The following is a 13,607-nucleotide window of genomic DNA, read 5'->3' as shown; positions in this document are numbered from 1 at the left end:
GTCTTCTTCTGTCACCATGTTAATAGCCACACCCTTTCATTGAAAACACCTACCTTGACCAATTCTGTGGATGTAGTTTCCCTATTGGTGGGAAGGTCATAGTTGATGACTACAGAAACCTGCTGCACATCAATGCTTCTGGCCTATGTCAAGAAAGATGGCAAATTCATCCTTTGAATTGAGGATATGATCCATCAGAGGGACTTAAATATACATGTAGGCAGTCAAAGAAATGCAAGAGAAATCAAGTATCCTCTGTTTCCCAAAGATCTTAAGCATGCCAGGTTTTCTTCCAAATTGCTACTTTCCTAAGAGAGGCACTAGTTGGCCCTATGGAGAGGAAATCACCTAATAAGCATTAGGTGCCTGACTTAGCCTCTCAGAGTCTCAATTACCTTGTTTTACAAAATAAGATAACTTCTCATAGTAATATTATGAGGATTGAGACAATTGTCACAGTGCTTGGCTTAGAATAGGAGCTCAATAAAAGATATATTATATACTACATATGTCCAGGAGTAATTAGACTTTGAGTTAATTATTATAATTTCTGTATTATTTATTATAATTATTAAGAAAACACAAAGCAATGTATGAAACTCTGGCTCATAATTGGATTTTATTTATTTATTTAGCAGTTCTGGAGATGGAACTCAGGAACCCTCTATCTACCATTGAGCTCCATCCCCACCCTTAAATGCCAAATGTTTTCTTTGATATAAGGAGAGTAACTAAGAACAGAGTTGGGAGGAAGAGCATGAGAAGAAGATTGACATTAAACAGCGGTGAGAGGTGGGAGGGAAAAGGAAAGAGAAGGGAAATTGCATGGAAATGGAAGGACACCCTCATGGTTATACAAAATTACATACAATAGGAAGTGAGGGGAAAGGGGGGAAAACAAACAAGGGGGAGAAATGAATTACAGTAGATGGGGTAGAAGATGGGAGGGGAGGGGATGGGGAATAGCAGAGGATAGGAAAGGCAGCAGAATACAACAGACACTAGTATAGCAATATGTAAAACAGTGGATGTGTAACCGATGTGATGCTGCAATCTGTATACGGGGTAAAAATGGGAGTTCATAACCCACTTGAATCAAAGTGTGAAATATAATTTGTCAAGAACTATGTAATGTTTTGAACAACCAACAATAAAAATTAAAAAAAATATATTTTTAGTTGTAGATGGATATAATAACTTTATTTTATTTATTTTTGTATGTGGTGCTGAGGATCGAACTCAGTGCCTCACATATGCTAGGCAAGCGCTATACCACTGAGTCACAATCCCAAATTTTTCATTTGGAGACAGGATCTCGCTAAACCGTCTGGATGGCCTCAAATTTGCAATCTTCTTGCCCCTGTCTCCCAAATTGCTGGGATTACAGACTTGCAACATTATACCCAGCCCATAACTGGCTTTAATAAAAAACAAAACAAAAAAACATAGAGTGTTCTTATAGATATTAGGCAAGCTTCCTCAAAATTTGACATTTGAGAAGTCCTCATTTATAAAATGACTGGTTCAAAACTGGCCTATAGCTGGGCACAGTGGTAAATGCCTGTAATCAAAGCGATTTAGGATGCTGAAGCAGGAGGATCACAAGTTTGAGGCCAGACTCAGCAATTTAGCAAGGCCCTAAATAACTTAGTAAGTCCCTGTCTTAAAGTAAAAAAAATAAAAAGGGCTCTGGGGATGTAACTCAGGGGTAATGTGCTCCTGGGTTCAAGCCCCAGTGCCAAAAAACAAAACAAAAAGCCCAAATCTAGCCTATGTATGTCAGAGGATTGTTAAAAGATCAAATAGCTGGGGTTGGTGGTATACGCCTATAATTCCAGTAATTTGGGGCCCTGACACAGGAGTATCACAAGTTTGAGGACAGTGTTGGCAATTTGGTGATACTCTCATCAATTTAGGGAGCCCCTGTCTCAAAATTAAAAAAAAAAAAAAAAAACCAACCAAAAAAACACTGCGGATGTAGCATAAAGCATCCATGGATTCAATCCCCAATCCCTATTACCTACCCTACCAAAGAAAAGAATCAAATATAAAAATGAGTTTTACAAATTGTAGGGTGTTAAAAATGCCTGTTAGGCTGGGGATGTGGCTCAGGTGGTAGCGCGCTTGCCTGGCATGTGTGCGACCAGGGTTCGATCCTCAGCACCACATACAAACAAAGATGTTATGTCCACCGAGAACTAAATAAATATTTAAAAAATTCTCTCTCTCTTTCTCTGTCCCCCTCTCTCTCTCACTCTCTCTTTAAAAAAAAAAGCCTGTTAATTTTATATTTACAGTTCTTTAACTGCAATTGAATGTGAAAGTATTAGACTTGGGTATATATAACTTAGTGGTAGAATGTTAACTTGGAATGTGTGAGGCCCTGGATTTGAAAACTAACCCTCCCCCAACATACACAAATTAAAATTGCTATACTAATATGCAGTTTTACCATATACATATTTTATATTATCATTATTATAAAATATAATAATGTCAGTGGACTTTTATTGATTTACATGCAGTACTGAGACTTGAACCCAGTGCCTCACACATGCTAAGCAAGCACTCTACCACTGAGCTACAACCCCAGCCCAGTTTTACCTTCTCATTCATTTTTCTTTTCTTTCTTGCATTGCTGGGGACTAAACCCAAGGCCTTGACTTATTGGATGAGGATTCTACCACAAGCTATGCCCAAAGCTCATCCTTGTCCATTTTCTTTCTTTTTATAAAAATATTTTAAAAATTTTTTAAAAGTTATAGTTTGGCACAATACCTTTATTTATTTATTTTTATGTGGTGTTGAGGATCGAACCCAGGGGCCTCACATGTGCTAGGTGAACGCTCTACCACTGAGCCACAACCCCAGCTCTCCTTGTCCATTTTCTAAAGAAAAATCACAACCATTTATTTCTCAAACTTACTAGGAGGCCTGATGACTTAATGTTACAAATTCATAAAATTGATCCTGGGGGACATAGATATTCAAACTGCCAAAAGTTTTATTTATATTTATATATATATATATTTTAACATGTTGATGGAATTTTATTTTCTTTATTTATTTATATGCAGTGCTGAGAATCGAACCCAGTGTCTTACACATGCTAGGCAAGTGCCCTACCACTGAGCCACAGCCCCAGCCCCCAACTGCCAAAAGTTACACTTATTAGCATAATTTTGCTTACTGAAATCTACCTGTTGGCTCAAGTAGACAGAAACTTAAATAATCAGTGACAAACTTGATCAGGCACCTAACGGCCATTAAATTTTCCCATGACCTTTCCCTCAGCGTTCAGCATGACAGCCCTTTGCATGAACAAGCTGAGATAGCCTTGGGAAGATTAGGGACAATTGACTTTACATGTTTATGTGAGGTGGGAGTTTTTTATTTGTTATTTTTTTGATGTGGATTCACAGTTAACAGTTCCTAAACTTAGCTGCATATTATAATCCTCCAGGAATCCACCCCAGACAAATGAGAAAAATAATATTAGAAGGAACACCTCACCTGGCAGGATTGTACACACTTAATCCCAGCTATTAGGGATGCGTAGACAGGAGGATCAAAAGTTGAGGTCAATCTTGGCAACTTAGCAAGACCCTGTCTCAAAATTTAAAACAAATAAATAAATAAATAAGGTTAGGGTGTAGCTCAGTGGTAGAGAGTCCCTGGGTTAAATCCCTAGTACCAGGAAAAAGAAAAAAAAATAATCAAGGAGGAATCCTCAGCAACAGTATTTGAACAAATTTCAGGTTCTTCTTATGCAGTCAATTGATCAAGCCCCTCTGTCTGTGGACCACTGGCAACCTCTGGTTCACCTTGCCTTAGTATTGTTTCCCTCTTATTCACTTTTAAGTGCTCTTTCTTTTGCTAGTAGTTCTGTATTTCCCAGGGTCCCCAATGTCAGGATGAAGTCTATCTGATATGTCATTGACACCCTAATGTGACTTAGTTTAATGTGCTATTTCTTCAGAAATGCTAATGGTGGGATTTGAGACTGTATGATAGCCTGGGGTGGGGGTGGTTGAGAGAGGAAGGGCTTTGTTTCCTGACCCCACAAATGACTACTTAGGGAATAGCTTCCTTTTACCTATCCATAAAGTCAGCCATACATATAAATTATGCCTCACTCTACAGAGATGAATTTCAAGAAGGTGGTGCAAATGAAGTCAACAGAAAATCTAGATAGGACCCGAAATCTTTTTTTTCTTTTACATTTTTTTTAGTTGTTGATGAACCTTTATTTTATTTTTTTATTTATATGTAGTGCTGAGAACTGAACCCAGCGCCTCACACATGCAAGGCAAGTGCTCTACCACTGAGCTACAACCCCAGCCCAGGACTATTTGCTAGTCCCTATTGAACAAAACTTCTTCATTTTTTTCTTCTTTTAATTAAAGGTGTGCGAGAGAGTTTTCTTAGCGAATAGAGGATTACTTTCACTGGAATTATTCAACATACTCTGGCTTTCCATTTGGCAGGGAGATTGCAAAGGGGATTAAATTGGATTAGAATCTTTCAATAATCTTTAATTAATTTTTTCTATTCCTTTGATATAGCAAAGATTATTATTCTTCATCAGATATTTCTCCAGTTTATGACAAGTAGGATTAAATTCTTTACTTTTTACATGTGTATGTTAGATGCTTTTAGTTTGATCTTTTCCTAGGAGCCCTTGTCCAGATTGCCATACTTAGAAAGGGCCTTTCAGAATGGTAATGTTTCTATAGATACTCCATATAGCTCTTGAAATTGCTCCTCTGGTCCAGGCCCTGCTCTTTTCTTCTTTAAGTTACTTTATCAGTCCTCTAACTATGTCTGGTCTCTTGTCTTTTTTTTTTTGTGTGTGTGTGTGTGTGTGACACTGGGGGTTGCACACAAGATGTTGTGCATGCTAGGTAAGCACTCTACAGCTGAGCTATCTCCCTGGCCCTGCTCTATTGTCTTTCTGCAATCCCTCCTTCAAACTTTGCCAGAATTGAATTTCTAAATGTCAATCTGTTTATATAACTTTTCTATTGTAGTGGGTAACCCATCATTATCCAGATAAAGTTCAAATGTGTTAAAATGAATGCCTGAGGCTTTTTAATGATCTGATATCCATTAGACTTTCCAAAATTCTCATTATGATAGTATTCCTTCTACAAACCATTTGTAATTTCTTGAATTCTCCAGGTTTTCTTAAGCCTCTGTTTTGCAAAAACTGTTCCTTCTGCCTGGGATAGCAGTAGCTCTTTCATTTTGAAGTCAACTTTTTGTCACCTTTCATTCCATAACTACATTAAGTGTTCCTCTATTGAAGTCCAATGATATCCTGATATACCGTCACTGTAGTAGTAATTACAATGTGCTGCAGCTGATTTTCATGTTTTCCATACTAGACAACCTTTAAGTAAGGATAACTTTCATTTATAGATTTCTCTAACACACAGAAAATGCACATAATAAATATCTCTGAAGTTAATGACCCTAAAAATAGATGAATCCTAACTTGATTTCATTATAAAGCATGAGGTCAAATTTATAGTCAACTAACACAGTCAACAACAGAATGTAATGAATGGAAAAATAATAAAACCTGTGCAGGGAATAACCCTAGGGTCAGACTACATAAGGGAGGGCATACTGCTGCACATGGTGGCGCACACCTGTAATTCCAGCTACTTGGGATGCTAAGGCAGAAGGATTGAGAATTCTAACCCAGCCTTGGCAACATCAGCATACAAATTCTGAACAAAGACCCAGAACCTATGGAGATGTCCATTAATTGTAAAGAAAAGCATGGAATGAAAGCATAATTGGTGGTAATAGTGGGGAATGCAATTATTTTCTTGTAGTTTTCTGGAAATAGTTCTTGTGATAGCCTAAACTCCCAACTATGCTGTACTATATTTTGTTTTGTTCCCATAGTTCTGGGGATTGAACCTAAGGGCACTCTACCACTGAGCCACACCTCCCAACCCTTTTATTTTTCTTTTATGTTTTTGAGGTGTCAGGGATTGAACCCAGGACAAGTACTCTTCCACTGAGCTACATCCCCAGCTCCTTCTTTTATTTTTTATTTTCAGACAGGGAATTGCTTAATTACTGAGGTTGGCCTTGAATTTTTCAATCCTGCCTCAACTTCCCAACAACTGGGATTTCAGATATGAGTCACCATGCATGGCCCCATTCTCTTACTTGGAGGAAGAAGAAGAGGAGGGGAAGACAAAGAAGAGAACCTAAAAGGTAGGCTCTATGAATTAGAGTTGACCTTCTCCTCACTTGAAATCATGAGGATTAATTTGTGATTACAATAGTAGGTAAAAGGGCTGAGTGTGTAACTCAGGGATAGAGCACTTGCCTAGCATGCTGAAGGTCCTGGGTTTAATCCTCTGTGCCCTCCCCATTTAGAATAATTAGTAATATAGTATAAATTAAGTATAACAATTTTCATAATGGAATTATATATCAGTTGAATCAATTCCCAAGCTATTATATAAATGATAATGAATTGTTCTTGGTTAAATAAACTCAATGTAAATTACATGTCATATTTGTACTTTAGCAGCCTCTAGGAAATGTTTGTTATAAATGGAGCCTAGAAGTGCAGTCAAATTAAAAACACATATGCAGGTTTCTATATTCACTAGAATATAGGTTTCTAAATACTATAGGTTTCTATATTTACTAGAATACTTTTACCCAATGTCTAATTTGCCACTGTTTTTTTTTTTTTTTTTTTGCTTTTTATTACTTTTTGGTCAAATAGAGGGATTGGTTACAAACCAGGATTCCTTTGAGGTCCTTCACACCAGCAGGATATATTCCTGTTCTACTCCCTGGGATATGCCTAAAAGGCTTTTTAGAGCTTAAATTAAACTTGATTATTATTATTATTTTTCATAGAATCTGATTCCAGGGAAAACTTACCTTCCTTGGGGAGGAAATTGCCATATATCCTTTCAGAGCCAAAAAAGATCATAAAAAATAAATATTAAGGTAAATTAGGGGAAAGAAACAGATATAAATACAACAATTATCATTTCCTTTAAACAACAGCTAAGAAAATAATAATAGTCACCACTTATTACGTTCTTTCTATGTGCCAGATATTTCACAGGTATTTCTGTAATAGCTAATATTATATCCATTTTTATAATTTAGGAAAACAAAGTTCAGAGATAAATAACTTGGCCCAAGGTCACATAGCTAGATATGACACAGCCAGAATCTTTTTTTAATTTTTTTTTTTTTGTAGTTGGAGATGGACAGAATTCCTTCCCTCCCTCCCTCCCTCCCTCCCTCCCTCCCTCCTTCCTTCCTTCCTTCCTTCCTTCCTTGGATTGAACCCAGTGCCTCACACATGCTAGGCAAGCACTCTGCCACTGAGCTATAGCCCCAACCCTCATGAAATCTTATGTTGTAAGTGTATGTTTCTTTTCTCCAATTCCACTTAAATATTTATTTGTTTATAATCTATGTTGGTGCTAAAGGGAATTTAGGAAACTTCCTCCCTAAGGAAAATGAATTTCCTTGGAAGCAAATACTATGGAAAAATAGACTATCAAATGTGAAGTTCAACTTTAACTTAGCTATGTTGTTGAGAGGGGGAATTATTCTTCCAAATATTTTCAAAGATTTACCTTTTCATATCTTTTCCCCCCAGTGTCTTTTTTTTTTTTTTGGTGACACAGGATCTGTCTATTTTGCTTCCTTTTCCTTTTTCTCTCAATTTAGGAACACTATATACTTCCATAACAGGTGGAAAATTTGTCAAAATACCAAGTACAGCACAATTACCAAATTTAAAAGTGATAAAACACTACATGGACCATCTCTGCAATGATACAGAAGAAATAGGTAACAATACTGTGGAGAACTGAATGACTAGAGTACAGTGTTTTGAGACAAACATACTCTGTGTGTGTGTGGACACATACTGGCATTCGTGTACATGTGTTAAGATATAATTTTGTGGGGCTGGGGCTATAGTTCAGTGGTAAAGCGCTTGCCTTGCAGGTGTGAGGCTCTGGGTTCAATCTTCAACACCACATAAAAATAAATACACACATAAAGCTATTGTGTCTATCTACAACTAAAAAAATATTTTAAAAGATATAATTTTGCATGATTTGATTAATACATTAACACTACGTTTATGTATTACCTATTTTAAAGAAATTATTGTTGAGAATCATGCCTATTAACAAGAGTCATGACTGTTTTGTACCTTGTGTTAGTTGATGCTCTTATCCTTGGGTTCTGATTGCACCTTAGCTTTTGCCTTTCTAGGAAAAACTAGTTGATGTAACTATCCAGTAGCTGGATAGCAAAGCAATCGAACACTCTACCACCTTACCTTTGTAAATATGCCTAGAAGATGCCATGATCCATCATTCTACTTTCTAAACATCCTCAGACTGAGCCTCACATAGAGGTTCTGACTCATCATTCATAGATAATTCAGTTTTCTGTTTGCTTCATGTATATGGAGTAAACTACTTCTTGTAATACAATCATATTGACATTGTATTCTGAGAACTCCCTCAGGAATACAGTTTACATTTTCAGTCTTGCTCATTTTTGAAAAATTTTTTAGTACATTATAGAAATACATAATACTGGGGTGGGTTTTAATGTGTAGAATGTAATTTGCTCCATTTCAGTTCCCAGTACTTCCTCTTTCTCACCTCTCTTCCTTCCCTAGTCTTGTTCATCTTTAAATCATCATTTGCTGAAGTGGGGGATTGATGTACTATTAATATAAACTAATCTTAGGCTGGGGTTGTAGTTCAGTGGTAGAGCACTTACCTCGAAGGCTTGAGGCCCTGGGTTTGAGCCTCAGCACCACATAAAAATAAACATATTGTGTCCATCTACAACTAAAAAAAAAATCTTTATCAGAACATGGTGGCATGTGCTTGCGGTCCCTGTTACTCAAGAAGCTGAGGAAGGAGGATCACTTGAGACCAGGAGTTCAAGGCCAGCCTGAGCGACATAATAAGACTCTGTCTCAAGAAGAAACAAACAAAATCTCCTAGTATGATATTATCTTTTACTTTTTGTTAAAATTATTATTTCATGTTTCTTTCTTTTTTAATGGTAGTAGAGATTGAATCCAGGGTTTTGCACATACTAGGCAAGTGTTCTACTCCTGAGTTACATTCCCAGTTCTTTATAAATTTTGAGACAGGATCTTGCGGAATTGCTCAAGTGGGCCTCAAATTTGTGATCCTACTGCCTCAGGACTACTGAGTTACTGGGATTACAGGTGTGTGACACTACAACTGGCCTTGAAATTACTATTTCTTGACCAAACATTTAATTTAAATAATTAATCAGCTACTTTCTTTTCCAGAGAACTATTTTAACAAGTGAAGAAGTTTCAGTATTTGGAAGTATATTGTTCTGTCATATGTCTATCATACAAGTACATTTTATTCCTTCACAGAAGGACTCTATGGGAGAGACATAAAAACTGTTTAGCATTTAGCACTTGTTAATAGTGAATATAGGCCAACTGACAAGCTAACCTAAGAAACATCTTTCTAGCAAAAACAGATCTTTGAGTTTGTGGCTGTAGTGGATCAGTTTTTCTTGTCAGATAAAAGAATGAGGTAGTGGTAGTGGTGATAAAATGCACTTCTTTGTCTTTCCTTGGAAATCACTGATAGCCTCAATTCCTGTAGCTCTCTGGCATCTACTCAACCTAATAAACTTCTTCCTTTAATCTTGGATGATGAATAGCACCTTAATCACAGGTTACACAAATGGGCACCATTTCTTTATGGTACTTGACTTTAATTCCTTTTTCCTTTCGCCACCCTAGGTTTGTTGACATCTATGGTTCATGATTTTTAGTTTCTTTCAAATGCAAAAAAGGCTATGGGGTGGAATCCTTTGAGATTAACCCGGCTTCATTGAATATCAAAAGTATGTTCACTTCTCACAGTTGAAGAGCACAGATAATAAAATAAGTGCCTTAACTTATTCATTAGTGATCAGAACAGGGATCCCCTTCTAGATCCTCTCCTAGCTTACAATAGTGTGTTCTTTAGACCTATGAGGACTTCTTTTAATATTTTTCACTAGAAATGGGAGGTTTTTCTCCTTCTTTCTCCTTACTTTCCCCTAAATCTAGAGTGTCTTCAACAGAAACTATCAGGGAAGTCAGCTGACAACCTGTCAGTGCTATGCCTTATATACTATTATAATACATGCTAAATGACTATATCAGAACAATTGAAGAACAATTTATAGAAAAGCTGGTGGAGCTGTCTCTACTTAAAGCTAATCTCTGAGCTGGTGTGGTGGTGTACATTGACAATCCTAGTTACTTGGGAAGCTGAGGAAGGAGGATGGCAAGTTTGAGGTGAGCCTCTGTAATTTAGGGAGACCCTGTTTCAAAATAACATTTTAAAAGAGGCTGAAGATATAGTTCAGTGATAGTGCATCCTTGGTTTAGATTCTCAGTGAAAAAAAAAGTAAGCCAATCTTTGCATTTGAACTTTGATACCTATCCTCTTCCAGCTTTCTTTTCTACCTTCTTTCTACACAGCAACTGTGCCTATCTTCTCTTGGTTACTTAGTGCTTATCAATTAAATCCTTCCCAATATCAGTTCAACATGCTTTAATCCCAACAAATTTAATGCAAAGAAAACAAAGTCACTTTAGAGGTATACTTCCTTTACTGCTTTGTCCTTTTAAATTTTAATTTCTTTTAGTCATTGATGGGCCTTTATTTATTTGTATGTGGTGCTAAGAATTGAACCCAGAGCCTCACAGGTGCCAAGCAAGTGCCCTACATCTAAGCCACTACCCCAGCCCCTGCTTTGTCCTTTTCTTCACCTATAAAATCACTTTTTTGCACTTACATCTCCATTTCTTCACCTATGCTTTGTTTTGGTCTCTGCTATCAGGAGCTCAAACAATTGTGGATAAGGTTAGAAAAAGCCTTCCACATTACTAAATCCAAGACACTATTTTCTTGTTCTCATCCACTTGGTGACCAAGATTGATCTTGGTAAGGACTTGACACTGTGAATTCTCCCCCTTCTAGAAACACTGTGTTGATGCCTTTTAATTTTCCTCTTATCTCTCTTGCTCTTCAGGTTCATTTTCATCTGTAGAGCATTAACAGTTCAAACACTTCACATCTGGTTTCTCCGCTTTTCTTCTCTTCTCACTCTAAATTTTTTCCTAGGCAATCTCAACCAAATTAGCAACTGTACTTATATTCACAACTCTCAGATTAATACTTTGAGGTCAAAGTCCACTGGCTTAACAAAATTGGATTTAACACTTGTTTATGTCTCATATGTCTATATGAAACTATTCGACACAACTTTTCCTATCAAATAAACACAGATTTTCTTACTTAAATGTTTACTTTTACATAGTTCTGATAGGATTGTAGTTTTAGGAAAGCAACCTAACAGTTTACATTGAGAGTTTTAAAAAAATTGTCTTTTTTATGTTGGCCAAATTATATTGTTATATTATGTGCCGGTATGAATATGTATCAACAAATCTTGCCAATATGTACAATATACCAATAATACGTATGGAAAATTTTCTTTTTTAGACATGAATTTTTGAAAGCTAACTTTGAAGTGAAAACATTGATGATATTAAATTTGGAAAAATGTAAATACTGTACACAAACTAGGCTTAATAGAAACATGTTTATTCCTAAACATATTTTCATACTTTCCACAATATCTGATTTTACGTTATGTTCCCACTCACTATTTTATTTACTTATTTTTAATGTGGTACTGGGGATGGAACCCAGTGCTTCACATGTGCTAGGCAAGCGCTCTATCACTGAGACACAACCCTGGCCCTACTCACTCTTTTGTCTCACTTGCATCAACATTAGCATTCAGCATAACTTTCTAACCTAAATCAATATCAGGTTCTGGCTTAAGTACTAGTTGTAAATATGTATGTTTGGAATTCTGCACAAAATTTATTTAAGATCAAGGATACAACTCTGTAGTCCCCTTATATATGGCAGTATGTGTGGGATATTCAATAAAGATTTTTTTTTGTAAAACAAAATACGTAAATTTTACTTTTATTTTAAATTAACAGTTCACTAGAGATGTATAGCATTTAAAATTTCCTATTTGTTCCTTTTCTTGCTATAGAATACTACTTATTAATACTACAATTTTATTTTTAAAAACCAGAACAATGCTTGCATGACTTAGCACTGAAATTCTTAAGATGAACTGGATGGATCCTGCAATACCTGCCCTCCTTCGGTTTAGATGATGTTTCTTAATGGAATCTACTCCTAAATCTATGGTACACTGTATAATTTTTAGGTGCCTCATTCAACCAGTCCTGGTAGTATTTAATCTTTTAGCATTGGCACTGCAGTTTTATTTCTTTTTCTGCTTGGCAGGTCAGGCACATTTATCATGAGTTGACTGAAGTTGGTAGACCATAGAACCTCAGTGGTGGCACAAACTGCTTGTCCTATTGCCATGTCTGCCAACACTACAGCTTTTAAAACCAGGTGTTCCATAAATGATTACTTTCATTTACAAAACTTGCTATTCTCTCTGTATATTCAGATATACATATACTTTTATATCATTTTTATATTTAAGCTGTAAGCCTATTGTATCCCTGAATGCACAGGGTACAGAGCACAGTATTTGGAACAGAAAATACATAATACATATTTGTTAGATGAATAATTATTCACTTTTTTGTATTTCTTATAGTCTCCTCAACTTTCTCTAGGTAAAGATTAAAGCTTTCCATTTGAACATTTGTGTTATTCCTGATTATAAAGTCCAAGGTTTCTTTCTATCAATTTAGGTTTCTAGTCCATTCAGATTTATACTTTATGGACAATGGCTGCTGCTATTAAGAAAATCAAGGCATGAATAAATAACGTAGACTCTCCAATGTGTCTACAAGTTGTACTTTATTTATTTTGCTACTGGGAATTGAACCCAGGGACTCTTTACCACTGAGCTACATGCCTAGACCTTTTTATTTTTTGATTTGCTAAATTGGGAAGGCCTCACTAAATTACTGAGGTTGGTCTTAATCTTGTGATCCTCCTGCCTCAAGTCTCTGGAGTTGCTGGAATTACAGGGGTGTGCTACTGTGCCTGGCCAACTTGTATTTTATTTTGATAATCTGTCATGAGGGGCTAACACATTTTTTTTTCCTTGAAAGAGAAGTTTAAGAAAATAAGATCTGAGGAAAAAAAAAAAAAAAAAAGAAAAGAAGAGCTGGGTGCAGTGGCACCGGCCTATCCCAGCGATTCTGAAGACCAAGGCAGGAGGTTGGCAAGTTCCAGGACTGCCTGGGCAACTTAAGGAGACTGGGTTTCAAAATCAAAATGTAAGGGCTGGGGTTGTAGCTCAGTGGTAGAGATCTTGCCTTGCATGAGGTCCTGGGTACTATCCCCAGCACCACATAAAAATAAATAAATAAACAAATAAAAATAAAGATATTTAAAAAAATTAAAATGTGAAATGGCTGGTGAATGTAGCACAGTGGTAGAGGGTCCCTGGGTTCAAACCCCAGTACAAAAACAAAAACAAAACAAACAAACAAAACCCCACAAAAGCAAAAACAACAAAACCCTATA

General features: G+C 36.4%; 1 non-coding gene across 1 annotated transcript; it reads right to left on the bottom strand.

The window, feature by feature from the left end:
* Positions 1 to 212: 212 nt before the first annotated feature.
* Positions 213 to 355, bottom strand: LOC120892476 (small nucleolar RNA SNORA67). Its single transcript, XR_005737194.1, has one exon. It is a non-coding gene; the product is annotated as a small nucleolar RNA SNORA67 (small nucleolar RNA).
* Between the last annotated feature and the right edge of the window lie 13,252 nt (positions 356 to 13,607).

This window comes from Ictidomys tridecemlineatus, chromosome 9 (assembly GCF_052094955.1).
Source record: "Ictidomys tridecemlineatus isolate mIctTri1 chromosome 9, mIctTri1.hap1, whole genome shotgun sequence".
In the NCBI taxonomy this organism is placed as follows: Eukaryota; Metazoa; Chordata; class Mammalia; order Rodentia; family Sciuridae; genus Ictidomys; species Ictidomys tridecemlineatus.
This window is presented reverse-complemented; position numbering and strand designations above follow the sequence as displayed.